General features: G+C 36.6%; 1 pseudogene; it reads left to right on the forward strand.

Moving 5' to 3' along the window:
• Positions 1–11713: 11713 nt before the first annotated feature.
• On the forward strand, positions 11714–14779 carry LOC138373806 (histone H3.3A-like; annotated as a pseudogene).
• The last annotated feature ends 3980 nt before the right edge of the window (positions 14780–18759 follow it).

Consider the following 18759-nt stretch of genomic DNA (forward strand, 5'->3'; position numbering starts at 1 on the left):
AAGAGACACCATTAAGAGAGTAAAACAAGCCACAGACTGGAAGAAGATATTTGCAATACACATATCCAATAAAGAATTCATATACTAAAATATATACTTTTTAAACTGCAGATCAATAAGAAAGATAAAAAACTCTCACTTTTCTTTCTTTTTTTTTTTTTTTTTTTTTTTTTGAGAGACAGGATCTCGTTCCATCACTCACACTGGAGCACAGTGGTGGCCAGATCATAGCTCACTGTAACTTTGAATTTCTGGGCTCAAGTAATTCTCCTGCCTCTGCCTCCTAAGTAGCTGGGACTATAGGCACATGCCACCATGGCCAGCTAATTTTTTTTCTTTTTTTTTTTTTTTTTGAGATAGGGTCTCCCTACGTTGCCAAGGTGGTCTTGAACTCCTGGCCTCAAATGTCACCTCGGCCTCCCAAAGTATGGAATTAAGGGTATGAGCAACTGTGCCCAGCCTTCAAAAACCTCATTTCAAAAAACAGAAAAGAAATTAGAACAGGCACTTCACAAAATATAGTATCTAAGAATCTAGTGAGCATATGAAAAGGTGCTACACATCATTTGTCATCAGATAAATTCAAACTAAAATCACAGTGAGAAACCACCACACACTCATCAGAATGTTGGTGAGGATGTGGAGACACTGGAACTTTAAAAAATTACTGGAAGGACTGTAAAATGGAAAAATCAATTAGAAAACTGGAAATATCTACTAAAGATAACTGTAGGCCTATCAAAGGTCCATACAAATTAAGTCATAAGCCCACCTAAAATCACATAAAAAGGAAATGAAAGAAATATTAATAATGTCTACCTGACGTAAAAAAAGTCTTTGTTCTTTACTGCTACTCTGTTCTTCCTACACAACCCAAGTCTTCTATAAACACACCAATGCCTTAAATGGACTTTATGTCTTTTTCTGGCTCAATGTTATTTACATTAGTTTAAAATGGAAGACCTTATCATAGCCTTGCCCTGAGTCCATTGTCAAGCTTTAGTGAACCTTAACAGAAGCCTACAAATGACATACTGGATTATAATTAGAAGAAACATCAAATAAACTATCAGTGGTTGTTCTCTGATTTCAGGTTCAATAAATCCTTCCTGACATTTATCAAAACTAATTTTTTAAACTAGTTAGCCTTGCTACTGTTTCTCTTGGTTGAAATCCTCAGTGTTTAGAATGTTCTCACTTCTTGACTATAATTACAATTTAAGGCCATGGTCTTGTCTAGTATTTATTTTGTTTCTGATGTCATCTGTCTGTCATCTTAGAACCCTGCCTAACCTCATGCTTAAGCCTCTGTTAAACTTGCCAATATTTGAAGTTGATTACCTAGAATTCACCACAAGCTTTTCTTCTAAAAAAAAAAAAAAAAATGCTGCTCAGGGCCAGGCATGGTGGCTCACACCTCTAATCCCAGCACTTTGGGAGGCTAAGGCAAGAGGATTGATTGAGTCCAGGAGTTTGAGGTTGCAGTGAGCTATGATGATACCACTGCACTCCAGCCCAGGCAAGAGAACAAAAGCCTGCCTAAAAAAAAAAATCTGTTCATTCCTGTTACTTACCAGGATCCAGTACCTCTGCATCACTACATTAAAATTTATAATCTTTGTGGTCTTTTTAAAGAATTTCCAAATCTCTGTCTTTTGAGCTATGCTAAACTGCTATTTTCATTGCTAGCATCAAACCTAGACATCTAAATATTCCTGTGATAATTAATATTGCCACATTGATCTGTTCAGAGGTCTTGCTACTTGCTAATACTATATTGGAGACTAAAACACATGCATAGGATGTTTCATTAAAGAGCAGCAGCTTAGGCCAGGCACGGTGGCTTATGCCTGCAATCTTAGCACTTTGGGAGGTCAAGGCGGGAGGATCGCTTGAGACCAGGAGCTCCAGACCAGCAGACCAGACTGAGCAACATAGTGAGACAATGTGTCAAAAAAAAAAAAAAAAAAAGGGCAGCAAAGAAATCACAGAAGTTTAATTCATGTTAAGCTATTTAATAATAGTAATATTCACCCTGGAGGTCCTTCAACTAATTACAAATTCTTTTTAAAACATCAAAAAATTTTAGATAGTACCTAAGAGAGAGAAAGAAGACTCAAGTTTCAGTAGAAAGCCGGAATATTTCAAACAGTTTGCTGCAACAAAGTGAAACAAAGAAATCTCCCCAGATGTCAACCTTTTCCCCAGAGATCAAGAGGCTTGGGTATGGACAGGAGAAAGGAGGAGTGTATTTCCAAGCTCTGAATCTGCAGGAGAGCTTTTTCTTGATTGATTAAAGCAGCAAAAAAAGAGTATGAATTAAAGCAATTTGGCCAAATGAGAGAACAGGTTAGCAATGACTTTTTCGTTCTCAAGAAATTTTATGATGATTCTAAACATGTGGGAATATGTAAGCTTCTCCAGCACAATTTTCATTTCTAACTTTGAAACTGGGAAGACTTCTTTCACACGAACAATGAAGACTAACCTTTAAACATAAGTTAATGTTGCATTTGGGTAAGTCACAAATAATTTCAAATATTTAATTATGTGCATATTATATGTATATTATGCATATTATGACAGATTGCTTTTTATCAGAGTTTGGTTCAAACTGTGTTATATGCCCTATCGCTCATATTTGTTAGAAAACTATGACTCAGTTTCCTTTGTTCCTCTTATAATTTTTAAAAGAAATTGACCCAAGGCTCAATTTTCTTGCATTTTCCTGTTTCTGAGACTGCTCTGCCTCACTTGAGGATCCTGCTTTGTTATCCAAGCCTGGTGTAAGGGTTCAGAATAACAAAATTCTAAGTCTGGCTGTAGAAAGGAACTGGCCAGAAGGGTCTGAGTGAAGGCAGTGGCTATCGGATCCTGAGGTAAGATGGCAATAGCCAGGGGTACTCCAGAACCCACCTGTCTCTACTTTTGGCCACTTGGTTGTTTTCATGTATGTATATATTAATTAATTAATTAATTAATTAAGAGACAAGGTCTTGCTGTCACCCAGAATGCAGTGCAGTGGAGTGAACATAGCTCACTATAGCCTCTAACTCCTAGGCTCAAGTGATCCTCCTGCCTCAGCCTCCCAAGTAGCTGGGACTACAGGCACGTACCACCACACGTGGGTTTTTTTTCTTTTTGAGATGGGGTCTCGCTATGTTGTCCAGACTGGTTTCAAACTCCTACGCTCAAATGATCCTCCCCCCTTGGCCTCCCCTCCCAAAGTATTGGGATTACAGATGTGAGCCACTGTGCCTTTGGCCACTTTGGAGAAAAAACTTCCAGGTAGACCATTATTGGTGTTAGTCCTCCTCATTCTTACTGAATAATGGACATTAGATATGTTTGATCTTAGAAGAGAGAGAAGAGAGGTAGATATGTCTTAGAACTGTCACTGTGCTTATGTTATTCCCATAGTTTTCTTGATCCTCATCACAGTCAGAATTTGTTTCTACTTTCCATACTTAACAAATTTCCTGCAAAAGCTTTCTCATACCTTCCTGGAATTCTATCTGCCCACAAAGATAATTTGTTCACTTCTTTTTATAAACAAGTAGAACAACGAATGCCAAAAATTCAGAAGAATCACCAAGATAACTGTTAAAAATACAAAACACTAGTTTCCACCTCTGACCTACTGACTTAGAATCCATGGGAAGGACACAGGAATTTTTACCTGCAAAAGAACCCCAACTGGTAATTTGATTGAGTAACTCTAAGAGATATAACACAAGTCATAGTACTTCTGGTTATATATATGGTGACCACATAGCTTATCATCTAAACAGGACATTTTTGAAGTCACAGCACGGCTATTAATAATTCATTAGCCCACTTGGCAAAAACTGGGACAATTCTGGGTCATCAGGACATAGGGTCATCCTAGTTTTGATCACTATCTTTCTCTCCACCTACATCTTTTATTTTTATAACTTGGAGATAAAATTTTCAAAATTCTCATACCATGCAATTCATCCATTTAAAATGTCCAATTCAATGCTTTTTAGTATATTCACAGAGTTTTGCAACCATCACCATTATCAATTTTAGAACATTTTCATCATCTCCAAATGAAACCCCAAATCCTTTAGCATCTCTCTCCCCATGTCCTCTTCAAGTCCTAGGCAACCACTCCTATTTTCGGATTCTGTGGATTTATTCTTAAAATTGTCCATAAGTGGGATTATGTAATAAGTGGTCTTTTATCACTGGCTTCTTCCATTTACATAATGTTTTCAAGGTTTATCCATGTTGTATTACGTGTGAGGCTGGTGGCGGGCACCCCTCCCCTCCCTAATGGAAAAAGCAGCAGCCCACGAGACCTGCCAAGAACAATGCCCACAAGACCCACCTAAGTTAAAGGATGACCACACCTAGATGGTTACCCTGAGAAGAGTCACAGTTCCTGGAGTCCACACATACGACCGGCCCCTCCTATTTCTCAATACCCGCCCTAAAACTGCAACAAAGAAATTCCTCACTCTCCACTCCAAAACTCTTCACGCCAAAGAAACCCCATCCCCCAACTCTAAAAAACATATATAAGCCCACTCAAAACTTCTGAGTGATGCGATTTCCCAGGCCTCTCTCTGTCGGGGCCCATGAACCTTGCCCGGGAGCGCCCCAATAAAGGCCTTCTTGCTTACCCCTTTTCAACTCTGCTCATCTTTCTTTCTCTGGCGCTGGCCAATCCAAAAAACCTGACATTATGTATTAGTACTTCCTTTTTATTACTAAATAATATTCCATCATAAGGACATACCACATTATATTTATCTATTCATCAGTTGATAGACATTTCAGTTGTTTCCACTTTTTGGCTGTTATGAATAATGCCGCTACAAACATTTGTGTACAAGTTATGTGTGGACATATTCCACTTGGGTATACACAGCTATGTTCTCTCCCTCCCTTTTCTGTCACCCCCATGCAATGCACTTACCTTGGAAGAATCTCATAAAAAGTTTTCACAAGCCATGTGGAGGAGCAAGAAATCAGGAAAAAGTACCTGAAAGGTAGAAAATTATGTTACATAAAATAATTAACAGAGTAAACAGGCAACCTATAGAATGGGAGAAAATACTTGCAAACTATACATCCAACGAAGGACTAATTTCCAGAATCTACAAAGAACTCAAACAAAATAGTGAGGAAAAAATAAACTACCCCATCAAAAAGTGGGCAAAGGACATGAAAAAAATTTTTTCAAAATAAGGCAGACAAATGGCCAATAGACATATGAAAAAATGTTCAATATTACGAGTCATCAGGGAAACAAAATTAAAATCATAATGGGATACTACCTGACCCCATCATAATGGCCAGTATTAACAAGTAAAAAAACAACAGATATTGGTGTGGATACAAAGAAAAAGGTATGCTTATATACTGTTGGGGGCACTGCAAATTAGTACAACCTCTATGGAAAACAGTTCAGGGATTCCTCAGACAGCTAAAAGTAGACCTACCATTAGATCCAGAAATCCCACTACTGGGTCTCTGCCCATAGGAAAAGAAATCATTGTATCAAAATGACACCTGCGCTGGAATGTTTATTGCAACACAATTCACAACTGCAAAGATATGGAATCAACCTAAATGCCCATCAATACGTGAGTAGATAAAGAAAATGTGGTATATACATACTATGGAGTACTACTCTGCCACAGAAAGGAATAAAATAATGTCAGTCACAGCAACCTGGATGGAAGTGGAGCCCATGAAGTACCTCAGGAATGGATCAACAAACACCACATGCTCTCACTAATAAGTGGGAGTTAAACTATGGGTGCACATGGGCATAAAAAGATATAAAGGGTATTGGAAACTAAGAAGGAGGATAAAAACTTAATTATTGGGTACAATGAACACTGTCCTGGTGGTGGGCACACTGAAAGCCCTGACTTCAGCATTATAGAGTATAGCCATGTAACAAAAACTGTTGTCCCCCTTAATATTTTGAAAAAAAAATTTACAAGTCACATTACAATGCAAGATCTGTAAAATCACCAAATGTGCCTGGTTCTTCTAGTAACACAGTCTGAAAAGTAAATCCTTGTTTTAAACTATTCCCTTAATGTTCACATGGTAATCCATTGTTTTCCATACAATCTGTAAAAATTAAACTACTTTTAATTTGAAAAAAAAAAAAGAGAAAATTAGGTTAGATGAGATAGCTGTTTTTGTTTTTAAAATATATTTATGCCCTTTCTAGCAATGACCCAAATACTTGTTCAGAAATTAGAGTGGTTGAGAAAGAAACACAAGTAGGGAAGGAACAAACCTCAAGGATCAATAGAAATCCCTGCTGGGCTACTAAGGGTCCTTACTTCAGAGCTTAAAGTCATTTATCTAATGATAGACTAATACATAGAAGTTAATACAACAGTTGCAAAAAGCTCCTGGGTCTTTGTTCTCCGACCAAATATTTGCATTCTGTGTCTTGAATACAAAGTTTTAATTTCTGGTGTTAATAGTTTACTCACTGTTGACTTCTTTAACTTGGTCTTTTTCTTTAAAATGTATGACACAGGCAGGCTAAGTTTTCAGGAAGTGTGTTTAACCTTATAAAGGTCTACACATAGGTGTAATGGTCTTATGTAAGGAGAGGCACAGTAAAGTTTATTGTGTTAAAGTAAAATCAATACCTACAGAAGAGAAAATTAGAAGAGAACTGTTGATTTTCCTTCCCTCTTTCTTTTTTTCTTGTCACTAGTCTGTGTAAGTTTGGAACTCTAGGAATCATTATGTTATAAAAGTCTCCAGGTTTCCATTCTAATGGGTTCCAGGTTTTCCTGCTACGTGGATGAAACTAGCGGAGTTAGTAAATCCTTATTTATTTGTCCCAAAGGCCAGGCAGTACTCTTTCTTCTCTAGTACTGGTTTCTATTCACTCACTGCCTCTTCTCAGGTTCTTTTGCTGCCCATCATTAATCTTTTAAGCTACAGCTGGGTGGGTTCAGAGCAAAACCATCAGAGGAACTGAAAAATGAAATATTTACTTGCACCAATAGGGAAAAAAGGTCTATCAACCTTATCCTTTCAATGTAATCACATTTTTATTTTTTTTATTCTACTCAGTTTTTAGATTGAAGACAGGAGATATATATATATATATATATGTACACACACACATATTCACTGTGTTTATATATATGTGTGTGTGCATACATATATATATTTTTTACTATCTATCCTCATTTGTAATGAGGTGTAATATATAGAGCTCAGTTAGTTACCATGGAGACACTGGTCCTCTGTTTCTTATCACAGAGCCACACTATCGTCTGGTGTCAGCCAAGGACGGATGACAAAGGCCTCCCCAAGAGCCTAGCTCTGCAATTACTGAGCAATCAAGCGCCTCTTTTAATAGAGCACATCCAGGTATACATGGCTCCTCGCTCAGCACTGTCTTCTCTTCTTTCTTTTTAAACTTGTACATAGCAGGATGCAGTTACAGAGTACAGATATCTTCCTCTGTCGGATGGCCTGTTTATTTAGGATTTCAATGATATTTTTTGGTTTATATAACAGAGCTCACTAGCTATTATCCTCTTTATTTTTAAAACTCCCATTTTTTTTTAGCAATTATTATTTTCTTATGAGGATACACAGTGATCTTTCTTTTACGCATTAATCCGTTTTTATGGTTTGTCATTAACTAATGAAGTGAAGGAATGGATAAACGAAATCACAGTCTCTGAATTTCCCTAGTCTTGAGCTTCCCTATTTCTCTAACCAAATTGATAAAGCTATCAACAAAAAATAAAAACCTGAATGACCAGCATTCATTCTTCGTCTTCTGGTGGTGATATATAAATGAGATGCTGAATGAATCAAATGCATATAATAGAAGAAACAAAAACCCTGATTTTTTTTTTTTTTACAAGGATTTTTATTTTATTTGGGGGTTGGCTTGACTCTTCCACAGATTTGCCTTGGATGCTCAGACTCAGACGTTCTAAATCACTTGGAAATTTGGGATGAAATAGGGTATAGGCCAAGGCATTCAAATTAGCCTCAATCTATAATTGCAGACAGGCTTCTAACAGTAACAGCTGTCTAAGTGTTAGTCCATGTAGTGTCAATAATGTTACAAAATATACAGTTGTGTACTCAGCTGTCTTTGGTTTAGCTTAAAAAGTTATACAACTTTGCTAACATGCCCTGATCCCCAAGGAAGAAGGAATGGAGAGATGGAAATATATACTAAAAATGTGTATGACACAATCACTGCTCTGAGTAAACTTAAACTTTACTTGGGGAAACAACCCTTTAAAGGTGCGTACCAGGTTCAGTAATATGAATTAAATAAGCAAAAAGAATACAACACAAGGGTGTAGGGGGATATCAGTCAGGTCCTGAGTTAGTAAGATTTAGCGGAAGAGGTGAGATTTGAGATGAGTCTTGAAGAACGGAAGGAGAAGAGAAGAGGAAAAAGCATTCTAGGCAAGGAAAATAGCAGAAACTAGAATGTAGTAGTGGGGATGGTCATGGTCTTCTCAGAGGAACATAGTAATGTTAGCTTCCTGAAGCAAATCATTCTTGGATTTCAAGAAAACTTCTAGATTCAGTTCAGGTGATGAGGTTAGTTTCCTTCTTTCAGACCAACCCTCAACGTGCATCCCTCTTCCCTTTACTAGGAAGGAAGAGGGGGAAGGGAGGGAAAGAAAGAAGGAAAGAAAAAGGGGAGGGAGAGAGAAAGAAAGGAGAGGGAGGTAGGGAGAACAATTAGATTCAAAAGGACACAAAAAAGAAATGAAAAGCAGAGATTACTTTTTTGCAGGTGGAGAACAAAGTGGGTTTTTACAGGCAGAATGCGGATACATTCTGTGCTCTACGAGCCCTATGTGCCAGGAATGTCATTAATTAGATAAGAACGAATGACTGGAGATTGGCCAAATGCAGCTCAGGAGATCAAGGGCTATATACTCAGGCATTTTCATCTATGCTACAGAATCTTTGGTATAGCTACACAGTATGTAAAGGCTTTGTCAGGAGCTTGACAGGAACCTGAGTTAATGGCAGGTTTTTAATAGACCACTGACTCCTGGCATTTTTGTTACCAAAATATGGTCTCATAAATATAAAGCGTCTTTGAGCTGGGCACTGGGAAAAAAGATGTTTGATCAGTGACATGAGCTGAGGGGAAAGCCGGCATAAAAGTTTATTGGGACTACTCAAGTAAGTTTGCAGAGAAGGTTTACTGGGAGGTGACTGAAAACAATGAAGATCTTCACGATAACGTAACAGGAAGTGCTCCATAAACATCTACACCATGAGTTAGCACTGTGCTAAACACTTCACACTACCGATCTCACATAATCCTCCAAGATAAATAGTAGTCACCTCCATTTATTATCGAAGAGGAAACTGAGGCTTAAGAGAGGTTAAGTAACCTGCTCACAATGACCTGAATCTATCACAACAAAGAAAGGCAGCATTTGCTTCAAAATATGTAATTACTGTGTTAGCTATTTCCTCAGCCGTTTTCGTTTTCTTTGAAAAGTTTATGATGAAAAGACATGAAAGAAATAATCTGTATTTCCTTTGTAAATTTTGTGAAGAAGGGAAATAGAAATTGGAGAGGGTCTTTCTGAATAAAGAGAAGGCATGGAAGCATGGTTTTTACAAGAAAAGATTTCTTAGGACACTAGGAGAAAGCAGCGAAACAGTCAAGATAATGCTATTCTTTAAAATGGTTCATCTTGTCTCTAGCTGTGAAGGGACTGATGCAAAAAGAAAAAGAAAAAATTACAAACAAACAAAACTTAGTGTTTCTTATCTTCCTTCATTCACTTGCCATTGCATGGCTAGAAGATTACAAATCCCTATGCGCTTTGCTCACTTCATGACCTGGTCTTCTTGTCATTCCTTGAATATACCAAGCTTCTTCCCTCCACCTGGAATTTATGGCTGACTTCTTCTCAACACTCATGTCTCAGTTCAGATGTCAGCTCTTCAGGTTGATTTTTCCTAGCCTAGCTATGTAATACGTTTCTCTTTCTTCCCTGCCACAACCCACACCCATCCTCACACCTTGCCTAAAAATTCTGCTTTTTTCTTCTTCATGGTACTTACCACTACCTGAGGTTTTCTTATGTTTTATTCTATGTATTTATGTATAAAATTTTATTCATATGAATCCAGGACTTAAAAGAGTAGTTGGCACATAATAAGCACTTATTAAATATTTACTGAATGAATGAATGAATGACCACCATACCAGCCAACAGGAACAGGGCAAACTTAGAACAGATACATTTAGTAATGCTTCGCAATTTACAAAGTGCTCACATATACTTCAATACTCAACATCCTACTGGTGGCTAATCTGTATATCAACTCGTTATATCAAAACACCTACAAACCAGAATTCTATTTGCTAATAAGTGTCTTATTTGCATGAAGCCCTCAGCTCAATTAAAATTCTTGGCATAGCTGTGTGCCCAGTTGCTGTCTAAACTCCATTCAGAACATTGGTAAGAAGAACTTTCAGTAGAATGCAGAGGAACAACAAAATGTAAGTTGTATCAATGAGTTCTGAAGTTTTTATTACCATTTCAAACAGATAATAAGGTTCCTGCTTTCATTTTCAAGAAATGTCCCTGTAAACACAGGTTTTTATTTATGCTTTTCTGACTAATGTAAGTTATACTGGTCTAAACAGCTAGAAGAGAACACAACGGTTAACAAACAAAAAACAGCTGGTCAAAACAGGTAACTTTTTTGCTTAAATACAAAGTTTGGAATTTTCTGGATATCTAAAGAGAAAATGACATTCAGAGTTGAGAATTCAATCTTACATTCTTACATGTTTATATATTTTATTTGCTGATATATCAAAAAATTAGGATAACTTCTTCATAAATTTTATCCCATTCCAGTTTCACTGGCATGGTGTTATACTGAATAATTGGCCCCTCCATCTCCCACTATAAAGCTTGGCAAGAATCGACATATTTGGAATTGGTAGAAGATACAGGTGGCAAACTATTCTCTAAGCTGAGAAGTAATTACATTTTTAAAACACTGAATTATTGGCATCCCCACTGCCAAATGATTTTTTTGTTTGTTTTCATTTGCAGAATGAGGCTCAGGTAACAAATATCATTTAGAAAATCCTAGGATGAACTTAATGAAGAGATCCCAGGTCTTTCCAGTATCTCAAGTGGGAGTCTGACATTTTTTGCTGAACTGATGACTGAAGGTTTTTCCTACCAAGTCTTATCTTTTCAACAAGAGGCAGAGACTACAGTTCTCACTGATCTCCATCCAGATATCTGCTGTTAACTCACAGAGGAGTCCTGTCTTATTTTTAGGACATTACACATTTTTTCAAACCTCCTTTCACTATAAGAAGTGAAAACAGATGGCTGGTTCCTTGGACCTATTCGGTAATAAAGACAGTCCCACTCCTGGTGTAGTCTCCAGTCACAAGAGTCCTTCCTAACTGACTGCGAATTACTAATCATTCTCTTTTTGTAATGTTATTATTGTGCAAATGTATATTCCATTATGTATTCATCAACTGATAATTTTAAAGATTTATGTCTATAAACAGCATGTTTATCTTAGAAACATTTCTAGCAATTTCACCTTAAAAACTTGCAATGTGGTTCATTTGACTGAAAAAAGGATGTTTTAAGTAAAATACAATGTTCAATTCACATGACATTCTTTTACCAAAGGCTTTTGGCTTTTCATCACCATGCCAGAGCAGGTGCAAGGTGATAAGAGAAAGCTGATCGGATTAGCACACAGGACAGTAGTGAACTGCACATGGGTAAACAATATAGCAAGGAGACCCTTAATAAACTCAATAATGGTATCAGGAAATTGCAACAGAATACAGAAAATGGTAGTGTAAGAATGCATCTCTGAAAAGCTATGCAAAGCCTTTGAGATTACCCAAAAGTAAAAGAAGTCCCCTCCCTTGCTTTAGTAGTACCTAAAGTTAATAAATCCTGGTTTCTGCCCCCTCCTCTCCTTTTTTTAACAAGCTGTTTTTTTGTTTTTCAATATAGAATTTAAAAACAAATAGTAACAGAAAATTAGTAAGAAGTGGTAGCATTCAGGAGGTATATGTATCAGCAGGAAATGGTAAGTAAAATGAATAAAAGGCCAAATTATGGCCTTTAATCTTCAAATACATTTTTAATCTCCATTCTGTAAGTATTTAAGGAATTATAATAAATTAATGATTTATTTTTCAGCTTCAAATTATTTCATTAAAAAGATAGTATATACAATATTACTGATGAGTAAGTACACTAACATCTATACAACAAAGTGAATATTTTCCTTTCTATTAATAACCTGGGGAAAATATACATCTCTTTCACTTATAAATGTACTATATATTTTAATTTTTTTTTAGTGAATCTCTTTTGGATTGTCTTTATAGTATCAGTTTCAAAAGCCATAGAACAAAATTTGTCTCATTACTTTTTATCTCTCTTTTTTTGTAAAATTGAAAATCCTCACCTTGGTCATTAGACTTATTTCCAAATACCTTTATTATTATTTTTTTTAAAGACATGGGATCTCACTCTGTTGCCCAGGTTCGAGTGTAGTGGCATGATCATAGCTCACTGTAATCTCAAACTCTTGGGCTCAAGTGATCCTCCTGCCTCAGCCTCCTGAATAGCTAGGACTACAGGTGCACACCACCACGCCTGACTAATTAAAAAAAAAAAAATTTATAGAGATGGGAGTCTTGCTATGTTGCCCAGGCTGGTCTCGAATTCTTGACCTCAAACAATCTTCTCACCCAAAGTGCTAGGATTATAGGCATGAGTTTACTGGACCCAGCACCAAATAACTTTTGATTGTTTCAAAAACAGAGACCCTCATTTCAAACACTTGAAAGGTTAGTATGTGCATGTCCTGGGGACCTTGCAGTGTCTCTTGCATCCACCCTTCTCTTTTCATTCCCAAAGCCAATGCCCCACCCGAGTTGGCATTTCTGTTTCCCAAGATCTCTCTTTTAAGTCTCTCTGATGATCAGTTATGTACAGTACTGCCAGGATCATACTCTCAAGGTATAGCTCCTATCTTTTCACTATGTTGTTAAAAACCTTCAGAGACTTCCAGTTCAGCAGGGAACATTCTCCATTCTCCCATCTTCTAACACACATGGAGCTTACAATGTACAGGCATTGTTTTAAATGCATAATATATATTATTCCTCATATCGACGCTGTAAGGTACGTACAAATATTATTTCCATTTTAGAGAGGAGAAAACTGAGACACAGAGTTCAAGTCACTTCTCAAAGGACACAAGATGTTTCAGCACTGAGTCTGGTACAGTACTCTGGCTCCAGTGCTCTACCTCCCTGTTTCTTTTGCTACCTCACCTAATGGTCACCATTCTCTGACTGAACCATGCACTTTTCTGCTTTTGGGTCTGTGCTTACAATTTTCTCTTTGCCTGCCATTCCCTTCTCCCATATTTTCCTATCCATACCTATATCCATCAAGAAGCAACTGAAATGCTATCTCTTCCATGATGTTCATCCAGATTACCGTGTCTACTCCACTGTGTGCTTCTAATTATTAAATAAATTGTATCTTATACCGTATTAATTTGCATGTACATTTCTAAATTAGAACTCTTAGAAGACTGGAACCATTACTTATTTCTCACTGTTCTCCTTCAGCACTTAGTTGTTGTTATTAACACAGGTAGACTGGTGGGCAACTACTACAACTGAAAGTAAATGAACTACTAATGGGTGAAAGCATGATTTTAAAAAATAAATACTGTAGACATTTAATAAATGTTAACTGATATGAAAAGGTAAGTATATTCAAAAGACTGTACCACAGGCTCTGAAGGCAATTCCAGAACTGTTTTGGGCACTGATATAATAAAGACATAGCATTCCAAAGAATCACTTTGAAAATGACAACAGATTCAGCTGTTATTTATTGAATACCTACTATACACAAAGCATAAAAAACATGAAAATACCAAAATAAAAGTTCTAGAGTGTTTAACCAAAAAAGGATCATTCTAGGCTCCTCATACTTTTAAGGGAAGAAGACTAAATGGGAAAGTATGATTGGGAATTCTCTGGTGCTATAAATGCCTCTCAAAAACATACCAACTGGGCATAGGTCTCCTTTCAGCAGGGATAATTAGGAGGAACCCAAAGAAAAAGTCTAAAAACAATGAGATACAGTGTTCGCAGCCGCCGCCACGCCACCGTCACTCGCCGAGATCCAGCCAAAGGAGAAGGAGGGTAAGTAAGGAGATCTTGCTACCCTAACTCGTACAAAGCAGACTGCCCACAAATCGACCGGTGGTAAAGCACCCAGGAAGCAACTGGCTACAAAAGCCGCTCGCAAGAGTGCGCCCTCTACTGGAGGGGTGAAGAAACCTCATCGCTACAGGCCTGGTACAGTGGCACTCCGTGAAATTAGACGTTATCAGAAGTCCACTGAACTTCTGATTCGCAAACTTCCTTTCCAGCGTCTGGTGCGAGAAACTGTTCAGGACTTCAAAACAGATCTGCGCTTCCAGAGCGCAGCTATTGGTGCTTTGCAGGAGGCAAGTGAGGCCTATCTGGTTGGCCTCTTTGAAGACACCAATCTGTGTGCTATCCATGCCAAACGTGTAACAATTATGCCAAAAGACATCCAGCTACCACGCCGTACGTGGAGAACGTGCTTAAGAATCCACTATGATGGGAAAACATTTCATTCTCAAAAAAAAAAAAAAAAAAAAAAATTCTCTTCTTCCTGTTATTGGTAGTTCTGAACGTTAGATTTTTTTTTCCCCCCATGGGGTCAAAAGGTACCTAAGTATATGATTGCGAGTGGAAAAATAGGGGACAGAAATCAGGTATTGGCAGTTTTTCCGTTTTCATTTGTGTGTGAATTTTTAATATAAATGCGGGGATGTGAAGCATTAATGCAAGTCAAATGTTTTAGTGAACAAGTTTCAGCAGTTCAACTTTATAACAATTATAAATAAACCTGTTAAATTTTTCTGGACAATGCCAGCATTTGGATTTTTTTTAAAACAAGTAAATTTCTTATTGACGGCAACTAAATGGTGTTTGTAGCATTTTTTATCACACAGTAGATTCCATCCATTCACTATACTTTTCTAACTGAGTTGTCCTACATGCAAGTACATGTTTTTAATGTTGTCTGTCTTCTGTGCTGTTCCTGTAAGTTTGCTATTAAAATACATTAAACTATCAAAAAAAAAAAAAAAAGACGAGATACAATGGGTACACCTCCAGGGAAAGAAAGTCGCAAGTTTTATACACTTAACACGTAAAAGCTACTATGTACAGAATTTACGGGAATTTCAGATCCCTGGGCAAAAGATGCCACACTAGCTCAAAGTATGAAAAAAGATGATAGTTTTGTTTGTCATCAAAAATGCAGCTTTAAAAGAAAATTAAAAAACAAAAAAGGGAAAAAAATACAGTTTTAATATATCTATTAAGGGGTATGTTTGAAGCTGTCCAATTTTATAGTTCTCTATATTGATAACCTAAAAGACAGTTTAGGTTTTTAATAATTGAGGATTTTTCTTCTTTATTTTCACAGATGTCTGCTTCTATTTTGAGCCACTCTTTTTCTTCTTCCATTGAAAGCAACCCAGTCAAAATGTTCCTTCAGTTTTTGTTTATTTAATTAACATGATTTTTCTGCGTGATTGATTATAAAGGCCATAATTATATTATCAAATGCTCTGTCAAAGTAACAACTTAATGTAAAATGTTAACGCTTCACAGTGTTTAAATCTAAAACAATATAAAAGTCCTATGTGTATGAATAAGGTAAATTTATTCAGGCTATTTCCTCTGGAATGTAAAAGAAAGTTTTGGCTACCCTTATTATTTATTATTACATACTATTACAAAGAAAAACAGTTTATAAGCCTTTATAAATTGTAGATGGCAATGCCAAATCAAGATATTTTTCTGATGAATTTATAAAGGGCACTAGCTACTATGAAACCAGGAAAGATAATATGACAACAGAAGAACACAGCACAAGCAAGGTACACACTAGCAGGCAGTATCTAAAATATTTTGGGATAATGCAATCAGAAAATTATGTGGGTAGAAAAGATTAGAATTTTCTCTTTCTTTTGGTTGGAAACACATGTACACATTCATTCTAGATAAACTAAGATTATTCTTTGTTTTCAGCCTCTCAGAATTGGAGATTCTATCATCCTCTTTTGTCATCTACGCTGTGTTTATTCTCCATTTAAGTCTATTTCACTTCTCCTGTCCTGAAGAAGGAGAAGTGGCAACCACCCTTTCTGTAGCAAGAGCCTTTCAGTACTGGAATTTAATGTTTAATTACTCATCAGTCTTATTATCTCCAGAATAAAAACAAAGTAGAAAGGTTTTTTTTTTTTTTTTTTTAGGATGTTAGAGGATGTGATTTAATGTTGACCTACACATATTATTCAAAACCCTTACAAGTAAGTGAGGGAAGAGGAAAGGAATAGTCAAGAATAAAGGTACAGCACAGCAGATGGAATGGAAGATAAAGGCTAAAAGGAAAAAATAAAGACAATAGATTCATGGAGGACTTCAAAAATAATATTTGAGTGCCTACTTGCAAGGCATTGTGCAGAGACTTTTCCATAGTCATCACCACCATCGTATTAGCTAACACTCACTGAATGCACACTTTGTGTTAGGCACCGTTCTAAGTGCTTTTCATGCATGAACTCACAGAATCTTCAAAACATCTGAAGGCAGGATTATAATTATACACACACACTCACAGTTATTATGAACCTATGTTTTGGTTCATAATAACTTCATATATTTTGTGCTTTCTATACGGTAGATATCATTATTTCTATTTGAAAGATGAGAATACTGAGGATCACAGACTAAATAAAATGCCCATAACAGTAACTGGTAAGTGACAGAGCTGGGATTTAAACCCAGAATTGTCTGATTCCAAAGTATTCTTTGACTACAGTAAGTCCTTGCTTAATGTTGTCAACAGGTTCTTGGAAACTGTGACTTTAAGTAAAATGATGTGCAGCAGGTCCTCAAATAATGAAATAATGTTGTTTCATTATAACATTGATGAGAAATAAAAATCGTTCTATTTTGTTTTGCTTAATGTCGCAGTATTCAAGAACCTATTGATGACATTAAGTGAGGACCTACTGTATGTGTTTAACTGGATTGAGAGAAGAAAAAATAATAAGCACTGGCACTTACAGAGTGCTTATTACATGCAGGCATGTTCAAAGTGTACATATTAACATGATGCATCCTCATAACAACCCTGTGAGAATGGTACTATTATTATTTCCATTTCACAGATGAGGAAACTGAGACTCAGAGAGACTAATGCACCTGGGATCATTCATCTGCCAATGCTATACTGCCCCTTATACTGGAAATATATAATGGGAGCAATTGTTTGGGATACTGAAAACTGAGAATAGCCTCAGGTAAATATACATTTACACTACTATATAGCTAATTTTTATTGAGCACTTACTAAACCCTTCTGGTGGACATTGTGATGTGACAACCAGCTTTCCTTTCAGGAGCAAAGGACTTATTTCCACAGCTAATGAGAGTGCTCAAAGAAAACAGCCATCAGTTGTCAGCTTTCAGTTGGAAAAAACCTTCCTGTGGGGCTGGCTGAGGTCTTTGTTGGGAAAGCACTCAGCTTTCACAGGTATTGACAGCACCCCTTGATAAATACCCTGAATGTTAATTTCCACCTCAGAGTCTGCTTCCTTGGGAAATGAACCTGTGACAATGCTTTACATAATCTCATTTAACTCACAAGATCCTATGAATTAGGTTCTAGTACCCTCATATACTCATTTTAAGAATGAAGATACTAAAGCTTAACTTGCCCAAGGTCACAGAGCTGAAACCAGAATGTGAACTGAGATTGTCTAATTCTGGAAGCACTCTCAACACCCGTGTGATTGTGTGCAGACGAAAAGATTTCAGTAATTGAGACCTGTCATTAGTTTCGTATGTATTTAATACTGAGAAAGAAAAAAGGCACTCTGAGGGACTCTGATCCTAGGGAAAAGAAGATCTACCATTTACATTTAAAGCATTAGGTAAGAATAATGGTATTAATTAGAATGACCTGAGATGCAAACAAAGCATCCTGAAACAAGTTTTCCTCTAGGCCTTCTACAACTTATTTCTTGGAGAGAGAGACATAAGAGCAAAGTTCCCACATGATAGGGAAGAAGAAAATGTTCAATTAAATATATATCCTTATATATTAAATGATCTTAAATTCAAAGAGAAAAAGTTTCAGTCTCCAATATGAAATGTTTATCACTTAATACATCTGTTTAACATCTTTCCTCATATGAGGGAAGCTGAAAACATAAAATGCCAGCATATGGCCCTGACTTTAATGAGAATGAGAAATTATAAGGTATGATATCTACCTACAATATTAGATATGGAGTAGTGTTAAAAGATGGGATGGGAAGGGAAGCGTTGAGGTGAGGAAGCACAGAGCCATAGCTTTTGCATGAGTTATGGTAGTATACAATCACAGATTTTATCCAATGCTGTGAATTTCCAGGTGCTTTTATCCATCTTAATTTTATTACTTTTTCCAGGACAGATAGATTCAAGACATAAACAAATCTCTTGACTCATATGTAAGCTTAAATTGCGTGGAATCCACTTTTTAAAATTATACTTTTTGTAGGCAAGGATAATTTCCCATATTTCCAATGGAGGAAATGGATAAATTGCAGCTAAAAAAA

This window comes from Eulemur rufifrons, chromosome 23, assembly GCF_041146395.1.
Source record: "Eulemur rufifrons isolate Redbay chromosome 23, OSU_ERuf_1, whole genome shotgun sequence".
Lineage (NCBI taxonomy): Eukaryota > Metazoa > Chordata > Mammalia > Primates > Lemuridae > Eulemur > Eulemur rufifrons.